Below are 14,413 nucleotides of genomic sequence, written 5' to 3'. Positions count from 1 at the left end.
CTAAAAATAAAGAAACAAGGGGATGTTCCATTACTCATAGCCATTGAACTGCTAATATCATTATATATCATCCTCATCACTTTACAGAAATTCTCCCCAAACCCAAAAGTAGAGAGAGTTCTAAATAAACGTTGTTTCAGCCTATTGGCATAGACATGGGCTAGTAACTTCTAGTCAGTTGCCAACAATGTGATTGGTCTCCAATTGTCCAGATAAAGAGAGTCCTTCTTTGGTTTGGGCATAAGACATATTAGTCTCTGTCTCAAAGAAGGAGGTTAGATAGCATTAGCAATACCCTCTTTGTAGACTGAAAAGCAATGACTCTCTAATATCAAGCCAAAAACATCAGTCACGCCATCCGGTCTAGGAAATATAACTATAGGCATTAATATATCAGAATTTCTTAAACTTTTCTTCTATAGGCTTAACAGAGTCATTAACTGAATCAAGAAAGGAATCCAAGTTGTCTCCCGAAAGATGAGACTGATTCAGTGTATTGTAGAAAGAGTGTATTTCCTTATTAATCATATCAAGATCATCAGATATAGTGTCATTTACATAAATGGATGAAATACTATTCCTAGTCTGCCTACTTTTCTACAAGTTAAAGAAATAAGATGTTTTTTTCACCTTTCTCAATCCATTTGGCCTTTGAACAGATGAAGGCACCCTGTGCCTTATCATTGTATATGTCATCCAGTTCACATTGGCATTTAGCAAGCTCGGCTTTTTCATCTTAATTTAAATCAAATCAAACTTTATTTATCACATGCGCCGAATACAACATGTGTCGTAGACCTTACCGTGAAATGCTTACTTACAAGCCCTTAACCAACAGTACAGTTCAAGAAACAGTTAAGAAAATATTTACCAAATAAACTCAAGTAAAAAATAATAAAAAGTAGCACAATAAAGTAACAATAACGAGGCTATATAAAGGGGGTACCGGAAGTCAATCCGGAAAATTTCAGGAACTTTGAACGTTTCTTTAAGTTCAGTCGCAAAAACCATCAAGTGATATGATGAAACTTGCTCTTATGAGGACGACCACAGGAAAGGAAGACCCAGAGTTACCTCTGCTGCAGAGGATAAGTTCATTAGAGTTAACTGCACCTCAGATTGCAGCCCATAGAAATGCTTCACAGAGTTCAAGTAACAGACACATCTCAACATCAACTGTTCAGAGGAGACTGCGTGAATCAGGCCTTCATGGTTGAATTGCTGCAAAGAAACCACTACTAAATGACACCAATAAGAAGAGACTTGCTTGGGCCAAGAAAAAACGAGCAATGAACATTAGACCGGTGGAAATCTATCCTTTGTTCTGATGCGTCCAAATTTGCGATTTTTGGTTCCAACCGTTGTGTCTTTGTGAGACGCAGAGTAGGTGAACAGATGATCTCCACATGTGTGGTTCCTACCGTGAAGCATGGAGGAGGAGGTGTGATGGTGTGGGGGCGCTTTGCTGGTGAAACTGTGATTTATTTAGAATTCAAGGCACACTCAACCAGCATGGCTACCACAGCATTCTGCAGCGATACACTTCGTGGGACTATCATTTGTTTTGCATCAGGACAACCTCCAGGCTGTGTAAGGGCTATTTGACCAAGAAGGAGAGTGATGGTGCTGCATCAGATGACCTGGCCTCCACAATCACCCAACCTCAACCCAATTGAGATGGTTTGGGATGAATGAGTTGGACCGCAGAGTGAAGGAAAAGCAGCCAACAAGTGCACAGCATATGTGGGAACTCCTTCAAGACTGTTGGAAAAGCATTCCTCATGAAGCTCATGAATGCCAAGAGTGTGCAAAGCTGTCATCAAGGCAAAGGGTGGCTACTTTGAATAATCTCAAATATAAAATATGATTTGATTAACACGTTTGGTTAATCTGATTCCATATGATTCCATATGTGTTATTTCATTGTTTTTCCAGCGGACCACCAGCGGACCAGCTGACACCGTTCATATTATCAGTATCTTTCCACACAGTAATGAATCCGAAATAATGTACACCCCTCTCAAAAATCTTTGCAAATTTATTGTAAAACACATTACAATATAAAAGTATCTACATTGAATGAATATGCATTTTATAATAAAAAATATATATTATACAATTAGTAATAATAATAAAATAAATGTGTATATATATATATACAGTGGGGAGAACAAGTATTTGATACTTTTAGATTCCGTCTCTCACAGTTGAAGTGTACCTATGATAAAAATTACAGACCTCTACATGCTTTGTAAGTAGGAAAACCTGCAAAATCGGCAGTGTATCAAATACTTGTTCTCCCCACTGTATATATACATTTATTTTTTATAAAAAATATATATTATACAATTAGTAATAATAACAGAATAAATGTATATATATGTATGTATATATATTATACAATTAGTAATTATTGCGTTCCCTTTATTTTTTTGAGCAGTGTATATATTGGTTTTCTAATTGTTATTACAGAAAATCATATTAATCGAAATAATGAGTATGTAACAGTACAATATACCCAGACAAACAGAAAATTGTTTCTTCAGCCTCTTCAATTGGCCTCTCTTTCTTTCCTACCCCCTTCTCTGTCAGCAGCTCCCTTCAGAAATTTGCGACCACCTCTTGGAGGTTCCCCTCTGTTGCCTCTTTTGTAGAAGGGTTCTTTCTTATCACTCCTGAAATCACAGAACAATTCTTATCAATATGTGTTCTTCATGAACGAACAAGATCAAGAACTATTTAAACACGTCATGTCTCAGATTCAAAACAGTGTGCAGGTTTAATCAAAGATATCTATCTGTATTACTAGAAAGTGAACTAATAGATTAATACAAACTTACTGTGAACAATGCTTTTTAAAGCTAGCTGTGAAAGAGATCTTATGTCCCAAGCCAGTCCAGTTACAAAGCCTGGACAGGTCGTTGGAGAAAAGGCAGGCAAACATCCTCCTCACTGAGTCTTTGATGGACTTGTCTCCTTTAGCAGCAGAAATAATGGTGTGCAAAAGAGCAGAGTAAATAGTAAATAGAGTAAAGTAAATAAAAACAATATGGGGATGAGGTAGGTAGATTGGGTGGGCTATTTACAGACGATCGGTTAGCTGCTCTGATAGCTGATGTTTAAAGTTAGTGAGGGAAATATAAGTCTCCAGCTTCAGCGATTTTTGCAATTCGTTCCAGTCATTGGCAGCAGAGAACTGGAAGGAAAGGCGGCCAAATGAGGTGTTGGCTTTGGGGATGACCAGTGAGATATACCTGCTGTAGCGCGTGCTACGGCTGGGTGTTGTTATCGTGTCCAGTGAGGTGAGATAAGGCGGAGCTTTACCTAGTATAGACTTATAGATGACCTGGAGCCAGTGGGTCTGGCGACGAATATGTAGCGAGGGCCAGCCGACTAGAGCATACAGGTCGCAGTGGTGGGTGGTATGAGGAGCTTTGGGAACAAAACGGATGGCACTGTGATACACTGCATCCAGTTTTCTCAGTAGAGTATTGGAAGCTATTTTGTAAATGACATCGCCGAAGTCGAGGATCAGTAGGATAGTCAGTTTTACGAGGATATGTTTGGCGGCTTGAGTGAAGGAGGCTTTGTTGCGAAATAGGAAGCCGATTCTAGATTTAATTTAGGATTGGAGATGCTTAATATGAGTCTAGAAGGAGAGTTTACAGTCTAGCCAGACACCTAGGTATTTGTAGTTGTCCACATATTCTAAGTCAGAACCGTCCAGAGTAGTGATGCTAGTCGGGCGGGCGGGTGCGGGCAGCGAATTGTTGAATAGCATGCATTTGGTTTTACTAGCGTTTAAGAGCAGTTGGAGGCCACGGAAGGAGTGGTGTATGGCATTGAAGCTCGTTTGGAGGTTAGTCAGCACAGTGTCCAAAGAAGGGCCAGATGTATACAGAATGGTGTCGTCTGCGTAGAGGTGGATCAGGGAATCACCCGCAGCAAGAGCGACATCATTGATATATACAGAGAAATGAGTCGGCCCGAGAATTGAACCCTGTGGTACCCCTATAGAGACTGCCAGAGGTCCGGACAACAGGCCCTCCGATTTGACAAACTGAACTCTGTCAGAGAAGTAGCTGGTGAACCAGGCAAGGCAGTCATTTTAGAGACCAAGGCTGTTGAGTCTGCCAATAAGGATACGGTGATTGACAGAGTCGAAAGCCCTGGCCAGGTTGATGAAGACGGCTGTACAGTACTGTCTTTTATCGTTGGCGGTTATGATATCGTTTAGTACCTTGAGCGTGGCTGAGGTGCACCCGTGACCAGCTCGGAAACCGGTTTGCACAGCGGAGAAGGTACGGTGGCATTCGAAATGGTCAGTGATCTGTTTATTAACTTAACTTATTAAAGAAAAATGGGTTAAATTGCTGGCAGAGACAATGGGGTGAAAGTAGTAAGGGCAGACATTTTAATAGTACAGGGAAATCTGTACAGGAGATAGACATAATGGGAACAGAAGGGAGGAGGTTATGTTGTGTAGGATGAGATTAGGGCATACAGGATTTAAATTCATATTTGAAATTGATGGTACTGGAATGTGGAATGGCTGTATGGTAGAGGAAACGGTTGAAATGTATGCTGTAGAACGTGAGAGGTTGTTTGACAAGGTCAGAGAGATTGGACAGGAATGGGGAGTCAGAGATATTTTGGGTGAGGGTAGTGAGATTTGTCGGGAACTATGTTATTAGAAATTCAGGGTTAAGAGAAAATAGTTGTATAGATAGGCTGTGACCAGTCTCACACTCTAGTACAGTAGGATGCGATTCGACAATAAAACTTGAAGCAGATAGGATGTCAATGGTGAAGGCCACCATTGGCGTGTCGTAGGCAAACGTAGTATGGGGGACGACTGCTTTCCCTCACCACAGAGGAAGCCAAGGCCGAGCGTTGTCCAGAGGAAGGAAGGGGGAGGAGCACAGCAAGCAGAGGCAGTGTGGGGGATGCATCAAGGGCCGCTGGCGTCAGGGCAGGATGAACAACCGCGGAGGTCGCAGCGATGGACATCCTGTGGGCAAAGAGGTGCCCGTAGAGCTGTCGGTGCACAACTGAGCAAGAGGACAAGTACATTAGAATGTCGAAGGTGCCCACTGTATGATGTTCATATTTTAATTATATATGTATATATATATATATATATACAGAGGGGCAAAAAAGTATTTAGTCAGCCACCAATTGTGCAAGTTCTCCCACTTAAAAAGATGAGAGAGGCCTGTAATTTTCATCATAGGTACACTTCAACTATGACAGACAAAATGAGAAAAAAAAATCCAGAAAATCACATTGTAGGAGTTTTAATGAATTTATTTGCAAATTATGGTGGAAAATAAGTATTTGGTCACCTACAAACAAGCAAGATTTCTGGCTCTCACAGACCTGTAACTTCTTCTTTAAGAGGCTCCTCTGTCCTCCACTCGTTACCTGTATTAATGGCACCTGTTTGAACTTGTTATCAGTATAAAAGACACCTGTCCACAACCTCAAACAATCACACTCCAAACTCCACTATGGCCAAGACCAAAGAGCTGTCAAAGGACACCAGAAACAAAATTGTAGACCTGCACCAGGCTGGGAAGACTGAATCTGCAATAGGTAAGCAGCTTGGTTTGAAGAAATCAACTGTGGGAGCAATTATTAGGAAATGGAAGACATACAAGACCACTGATAATCTCCCTCGATCTGGGGCTCCACGCAAAATCTCACCCTGTGGGGTCAAAATGATCACAAGAACGGTGAGCAAAAATCTCAGAACCACACGGGGGGACCTAGTGAATGACCTGCAGAGAGCTGGGACCAAAGTAACAAAGCCTACCATCAGTAACACACTACGCCGCCAGGGACTCAAATCCTGTAGTGTCAGACGTGTCCCCCTGCTTAAGCCAGTACATGTCCAGGCCCGTCTGAAGTTTGCTAGAGAGCATTTGGATGATCCAGAAGAAGATTGGGAGAATGTCATATGGTCAGATGAAACCAAAATATAACTTTTTGGTAAAAACTCAACTCGTCGCGTTTGGAGGACAAAGAATGCTGTCTTGCATCCAAAGAACACCATACCTACTGTGAAGCATGGGGGTGGAAACATCATGCTTTGGGGCTGTTTTTCTGCAAAGGGACCAGGACGACTGATCCGTGTAAAGGAAAGAATGAATGGGGCCATGTATCGTGAGATTTTGAGTGAAAACCTCCTTCCATCAGCAAGGGCATTGAAGATGAAACGTGGCTGGGTCTTTCAGCATGACAATGATCCCAAACACACCGCCCGGGCAACGAAGGAGTGGCTTCATAAGAAGCATTTCAAGGTCCTGGAGTGGCCTAGCCAGTCTCCAGATCTCAACCCCATAGAAAATCTTTGGAGGGAGTTGAAAGTCCATGTTGCCCAGCAACAGATATATATATATTGTCATTCTCTCAACCAGCTTCACCTGGAATGCTTTTCCAACAGTCTTGAAGGAGTTCCCACATTTGCTGAGCACTTGTTGGCTGCTTTTCCTTCACTCTGCGGTCCAACTCATCCCAAACCATCTCAATTGGGTTGAGGTCAGGTGATTGTGGAGGCATCTGATGCAGCACTCCATCACTCTCCTTCTTGGTCAAATAGCCCTTACACAGCCTGGAGGTGTGTTGGGTCATTGTCCTGTTGAAAAACAAATGATAGTCCCACTAAGTGCAAACCAGATGGAATGGCGTATCACTGCAGAATGCTGTGGTAGCCATGCTGGTTAACTGTGCCTTCAATTCTAAATAAATCACAGACAGTGTCACCAGCAAAGCACTCCCACACCATCACACCTCGTTCCTCCATGCTTCACGGTGGGAACCGCACATGCGGAGATCATCCTTTAACCTACTCTGCGTCTCACAAAGACACGGCGGTTGGAACCAAAAATCTCAAATTTGGACTCATCAGACCAAAGGACAGATTTCCAGTGGTTTAATGTCCATTGCTCGTGTTTCTTGGCTTAAGCAAGTCTCTTCTTCTTATTGGTGTCATTTAGTCGTGATTTCTGTGCAGCAATTTGACAATGAAGGCCTGATTTGGGTTGTTGCCCCCCCTTGGGTTGTGCCGTGGCGGAGATCTTGTTGGGCTATACTCGGCCTTGTCTCAGGATGGTAAGTTGGTGGTTGAAGATATCCCTCTAGTGGTGTGGGGGCTGCTGTGCTTTGGCAAAGTGGGTGGGGTTATATCCTGCCTGTTTGGCCCTGTCCGGGGGTATCATCGGATGGGGCCACAGTGTCTCCTGACCCCTCCTGTAGTTTATGTGTCGGGGGGCTAGGGTCAGTCTGATATATCTGGAGTACTTCTCCTGTTTTATCCGGTGTCCTGTGTGAATTTAAGTATGCTCTCTCTAATTCTCTCTTTCTTTCTTTCTCTCTCTCGGAGGACCTGAGCCCTAGGACCATGCCTCAGGACTACCTGGCATGATGACTCCTTGCTGTCCCCAGTCCACCTGGTCGTGCTGCTGCTCCAGTTTCAACTGTTCTGCCTGCGGCTATGGAACCCTGACCTGTTCACCGGACGTGCTACCTGTCCCAGACCTGCAGTTTTCAACTCTCTAGAGACAGCAGGAGAGGCAGAGATACTCTCAATGATCGGCTATGAAAAGCCAACTGACATTTACTCCTGAGGTGCTGACTTGTTGCACCCTCGACAACTAATGTGATTATTATTATTTGACCATGCTGGTCATTTATGAACATTTGAACATCTTGGCCATGTTCTGTTCTAATCTCCACCCGGCACAGCCAGAAGAGGACTGGCCACCCCTCATAGCCTGGTTCCTCTCTAGGTTTCTTCCTAGGTTTTGGCCTTTCTAGGGAGTTTTTCATAGCCACCGTGCTTCTACACCTGCATTGCTTGCTGTTTGGGGTTTTAGGCTGGGTTTCTGTACAGCACTTTGAGATATTAGCTGATGTAAGAAGGGCTATATACATTTGATTTGAAATTTGATTTGATTCATGCAGCCTGCTCTGAACAGTTGATGTTGAGATGTGTCTGTTACTTGAACTCTGTGAAGCATTTATTTGGCCTGCAATTTCTGAAGCTGGTAACTCTAATGAACTTATCCTCTGCAGCAGAGGTAACTCTGAGTATTCGTTTCCTGTGGCGATCCTAATGAGAGCCAGTTTCATCATAGTGCGTGAAGTGTTTTGCAACTGCACTTAGACATTTTAAAAGTTCTTGAAATTTTCCGGATTGACTGACATTCATGTCTTAAAGTAATGATGGACTGACATTTCTCTTTGCTTATTTGAGCTTTTTCTTGCCATAATATGGTATTTTACCAAATAGGTAAACAATATGGTCTTTACCAAGAAAGAGAAGCTTAGACATAGCCCCAGAGAGATAGAGATATGCCGGTGTCATGCTACGACACCGACATGCATTTCTTTGTCAGATGGCTACTGCTTCTGCAATACAGATATAGATGTATAGAAAGAGGGTAATTTGTACATTTTCTAACCAAATATTTATGCATTTATGCACTACCCTCCTTCTGTGCCCCCCCCCCACCCCAAAAAATGTAAAAGTTTAACAACCCTCCTCTACTTTGGACCACCACTCCGCCCCAGTAAGTTTCGATCTGTCTCTAAAAAGAAATGTGTTGTCAAACCTGTGGTATACGGTCTGATATACTACGGCTGTCAGCCAATCAGCATTCGGTGCTCGAACCACGCAGTTTATAATTCTATAAGTGTAATTTCACCACCCAGCTGTTGGTGGGAGTAATACACCATCCTATCTGGCACCATTCAACATCCTGTCTCATTCATGTCTCAGAGTTTGTGGCTTGAGAAGGTACAGTGCATTCGGAAAGTTCAGACCCCTTCGATTTTTCCACATTTTGTTACGTTACACAGCCTTATTGTCCTCATCAATCTACACACAAAAGCCTATAAGGACAATGCGAAAACAGGTTTTTAGAAATGTTTGCAAATGTATATATATATATATATATATATATATATATATATATATATATATATATATATATATATATATATATATATATAAAAAACAGAAATATCTTATATAAGTATTCAGACCCTTTGCTATGAGACTCGAAATTGAGCTCAGGTGCATCCTGTTTCCATTGATCATCCTTGAGATAATTCTACAACTTGATTGGAGTCCACCTGTGGTAAATTCAATTGATTGGACATGATTTGGAAAAGCACACACCTGTATTTTTTTAATTTTTAATTTAACTAGTAAAGTCAGTTAAGAACAAATTCTTATATACAATGACGGCCTAGGAACAGTGGGTTTAACTGCCTTGTTCAGAACTGCAGATTTTTTACTTTGTCAGCTCGGGGATTCGATCTAGCAACCTTTCGGTTACTGGCCCAACGCTCTAACCACTAGGCTACCTGCTAACCACTGGGCTACTTGCTGCCCCAAGGTCCATGGTCACTCTGACGGAGTTCCTCTGTGGAGATAGGAGAACCTTCCCGAAGGACAACCATCTCTGCAGCACTCCACCAATCAGGCTTTTATGGTAGAGTGGCCAGACGTAAGCCACTCCTCAGTAAAAGGCACATGACAGCCCGCTTCGAGTTTGCCACAACGCACCTAAAGGACTCTCAGACCCTGAGAAACAAGATTCTCTGGTCTGATGAAACCAAGATTGAACTCTTTGGCCTGAATGCCAAGTGTCACGTCTGGAGGCAACCTGGCACCATCCCTACGTTGAAGCATGGTGGTGGCAGCATCATGCTGTGGGGAGGTTTTTCAGCGGCAGGGACTGGGAGACTAGCCAGGCTTGAAGAAAAGATGAACGGAGTAAAGTACAGAGGGATTTTTGATGATAACCTGCTCCAGAACGCTCAGGACTTCAAAGGTTCACCTTCCAACAGGACAACGACCCTAAGCACACAGCCAACACACACAGCCAAGACAACGCAGGAGTGGCTTCGGGAAAAGTCTCTGAATGTTGTTGAGTGTCCCAGCCAGAGCTGAACCCGATCAAACATCTCTGGAGAAAACTGAATATAGCTGTGCAGCAACGCTCCCCATCAAACATGACAGAGTTCAAAAGGATCTGCAGAGAAGACTGGGAGAAACTCCCCAAATACAGGAGTGCCAAGCTTGTAGCATCATACCCAAGAAGACTCAAGGCTGTAATCACTGCCAAAGATGCTTCAACAAAGTACTGAGTAAAGGGTCTGATTACTTATGTAAATGTTATCAGTTTTATTTTATTACATTTTTTATTTGCAAACATTTCTAAAAACCTGTTTTTGTTTTGTCATTATGGTGCGTGTAGATTGATGAGGGAAAAAACACTATAATGTAACAAAATTTGAAAAAAGTCAAGGGGACTGAATACTTCCTGAATGCACTGCTGGAGTTGGACGCTACATTTGTTTGCGTTTGTTCACCAGAGGTAGAGGCAGTAAGTGGCTGTGTTTGTGACTGTGTGCAAGTGTGAGGGGACGCATTTGCTCGCTGCAGCGTGCCCACATCCATACACCCCCAACATTGCGTGCAATGAGACATTTTTCAGAGTTCATTTTGTGCAATTCTACACATTTGACCATGGGGCGTAGAGAAAATGTTGCAGTTTTAAAGCAAGTTTGCTCCAATTCTACACATTTTGCCATGGTGCAGAGAAGTTTTTGCAATTTTTGTTAATTTCATGCAATTCTACTCATTTTGCCATGGGGCGGAGAGGAAAATGTGCTGTTTTACAGGTAATTTCCTGCAATACATTTTGCCATAGGGTGGAGAGAAATAATTGCAGTTTGTTTGCAGTTTGCAGGTCAGGCACTGATGTTGGGCGATTAGGCCTGGCTCAAGGGGTTGCGTTCTAATTCATCCCAAAGGTGTTCGATGGGGTTGAGGTCAGGGCTCTGTGCAGGCCAGTGAAGTTCTTCCACACCAATCTCCACAAACCATTGCTGTATGGACCTCGCTTTGTGCACGGGGGCATTTTCATGCTGAAACAGTAAAGGGCCTTCATCTAGAATGTCATTGTATGCTGTAGCGTTAAGATGCCCCTTCACTGGAAGGGGCCTAGCCCGAATAATGAAAAATTGCCCCAGACCATTATTCCTCCTCCACCAAACTTTACAGTTGGCACTATGCATTGGGCCAGGTAGCGTTCTCCTGGCGTGCGTCAAACCCAGATTCGTCTGTCGGACTGCCAGATGGTGCAGCGTTATTCATCACTCCAGAGAACGTGTTTCCACTGCTCCAGAGTCCAATGGCGGAGAGCTTTACACCACTCCAGCCGACGCTTGGCATTGCACATGGTGATCTTAGGCTTGTGTACAGCTGCTTGGCCATGGAAACCCATTTCATGAAGCTCCGAAGGAACAGTTATTGCGCTGATCTTGCTTCCAGAGGCAGTTTGGAACTCAATAGTGCGTGTTGCAACCAAAGACAGCACTCGGCAGTCCCGTTCTGTGAGCTTGTGTGGCCTACCAATTTGCGGCTGAGCCTAGGGCCAGTTGCCCATCCCTGATGTAGAATGTTTTTCAACTTGAACCACAACAGTAATGGTAGTACTAACTACAGACTGGTTCCACTATCCCTGAGAATGTCTCTGTTTCTACTCTCAAGGAGTTGACCCAGAAAGATATGTTCTGAGGTTATGAGTTAATCATGCAATCAGTGAGGTGCATAAAAAAAGTTGCCACAAATTCTTTGAAATCACATGGTTTGTAGTATAACACAGAGGCCTGCTGAGGGGGTGGAGATAATGGGTGGATTTGCACTTGAAGCATTTTAGTTTTCAGATATTGTATGGAAATTAGTTGTGGGTGTCTTGCCCACTTCTCAAACATGGGTTAAGTCATTTTGATACTGAGAGGTCTGACCAAGCTATGGCCTTGCACAGGCATGTGTCATTTAGAAACATGATTGATGGAGACCCCTTGCTAGGCTACTATAAATATCAGTGGCCTATTCAGTGGAGTGAAACAATCAGAATGCAGTAGTAGATTTGTAAAAAAAAAGTTTAATGCCAGCACACACTGATGGGGATGCATTTTTAGACTGGACTTTTAAACATTCAATTTCCCCTGACAATTCTGTTTTACTACTGGAACTAGAGGTTTCACATGTAGTAAAGATTTAACTTGTGTGACTTCAGGTTCAACAAATGACTTCCTGTGGAACACTTTTTTCTTTAAAAAAGAATCTGTGGTTGTCGTCTTCATTCTTGACACCCACGGTGGTGACAAAATAAATTGTAGTAGTGTTGAGTTATTAGGAAACCCTTGCCGCAAGTAGGAGGTGATATGCTCATTCTTGAACACTGTACAACCTCCTTACAAAAATTATAAATGATAAATCATCTAAATCCGATTATAGAAATGTTATCATGGGGGTGAACAATGTCAGTTGTTTTGGGCAATTAATGGATTTACTGTGGTTGATTCTGAATGGTGTGATATAATATATATAGTTTTTACAATGTCACAAGGATGTGTGTGCCATATTTGCTTTCATGGTAAATTGAAGCCACAAGATACAGTGAAACAAAATAGACAAATATGGACGAGCACAGCTTGCACAATGTGATTTCAATTGTACACTGAATATGTCACTGTATCTTTCTATTGTGGTCTCTTGCACAATACTAGTGTCATATTTCATTTCCATTACGCTTAAGGCCTGAGAATGAGTAGAGCAACAGGGTGACAGGATAGAGAATCTGAATAGTAATCTGTGATATGTAATAAATCATTAAGCTACTATATCTTCAATATCTGAAATGAAAAAATTATTTTTAGTTGAACTTTAAAGAAGAGGGAGGAATTCAGATTTTGAGAACCTGAGATGCGACCTAAAATAAAGGACAAAATAACTCGACCCACCAATTTATAACCTTTAGGATTAGATCAAGTGGGATGTAACATCACATTAATACGTCTGTTCTGTTCCACTACTACAGTAAGCCGTTTCATCAATTAACCCTTTCCTGCCATTCACAATGAAAGCCTGTAGTGACTGGTTAGTTTCCCCAGCAGTGGGAAGGTTGACTGAGGGTTGCTCATGTAGCCTGCTACACCTTTTTCTCTGTTCAGTTACATTACTGAAAAGAGGCATGGAGATGCCCACGTTATCACACACACACACACTGATCTGGACGGCTTGGGAGTAGGAAGTGTTGTAATGAGAGCTCAGGGGGGAGTTCCCCCACGTGGCTGTGTGTGTTTCACACGGGAATCAAAATATATCACATCACATCAATATAACACATTACCATACTAGCTTCAATTGAACAACATAGGCTAAGAGACCACTTATGGAGAAGATGTTGAAACATTGTTCTATTTTACACATTTACTGTAACAGACCTCACTTCTTACTGACTCCTTGAGGTAAACCAATACTTCCTACTGGATTAAGATAACACGATCTTTTCCTCAGGTTACAATACCAAGAGGTCATAAGCTTTTATGGTCAATCATCAAAATGTGTTCAGGAAATAATTAATCAGTAGTTTAGAGTAAGCCACCCTAGGTCACAGCTACATCTCATAGCACCCTGGCCTTTTCAATAACAACCCCCAAAAAATTCAAGATGGAAATCATAAATTCTTATAAAAACAAAAAAACATTTGAAGTCTTAAGTTCATGTATTTCAATTAATTTAATGATAAAAATAAAAAAAATCTATCAATCTAGCCTACTAGTTGAAATACTACAATGATAAAAAACAGAAAGTACCGGTTACATTGCATTTCCCTTGTATGCAGAGGTCCTCATCCACACCAAACCCTAAGCCTGTCCAATCGATCCTTCACATTCTAGAGTGTCAACCATCACCATCCATTCAGGCCACATTAAAACACACATGAAAGAACAGACAACAGATGAAAGAACAGACAACAGTGCAGCTCACACATGAAAGAACAGACAACAGTGCAGCTCTCCTCAAAATAAGCATGTCATTATGGACAGATAAAAAATGCTATGAATCCATCATAAGGAACATGTACTGTTATGTGACTACACTCCATGTGTCCAAAAAGGTTAGTTTCAATTGAAGCGAAAGATCCCAAGACAATGTTTACAAAGGTTTGCATTGCTTTCTTCCCCAGGTTATTCCCCCAGGCAATGTTGAAGACTATGTGAAAACCATTGACCTATCATGAATATGCCACGTCCCACGACCCATGCTATGACATTTGCTTTGCCAGTAGTACAGTACAGTTGTTTAACTGTAGTCCTTATCTAAGGCTGATAGAGCTGGGGCTAACCATCCATTCAAACATCACCACCCTTAGCCTTGTCGTCAGAAACCAGAAGCATCCTGTTTTCAGGGGAAAAGTAGAGAAGAGCCAAAGCCTGAAAACCAAATACTTCCGGTTTCTTCCGACCCCACTCACACATTTATTTTACAGGTGCTACGTTAGATTAAAACACCAACTGACATTGAAACAAAAGTGTCAAGCTAATG

This window comes from Salvelinus namaycush, chromosome 24 (assembly GCF_016432855.1).
Source record: "Salvelinus namaycush isolate Seneca chromosome 24, SaNama_1.0, whole genome shotgun sequence".
NCBI classification, from domain to species: Eukaryota; Metazoa; Chordata; class Actinopteri; order Salmoniformes; family Salmonidae; genus Salvelinus; species Salvelinus namaycush.
Note: the sequence above shows the minus strand (reverse complement) of the source record.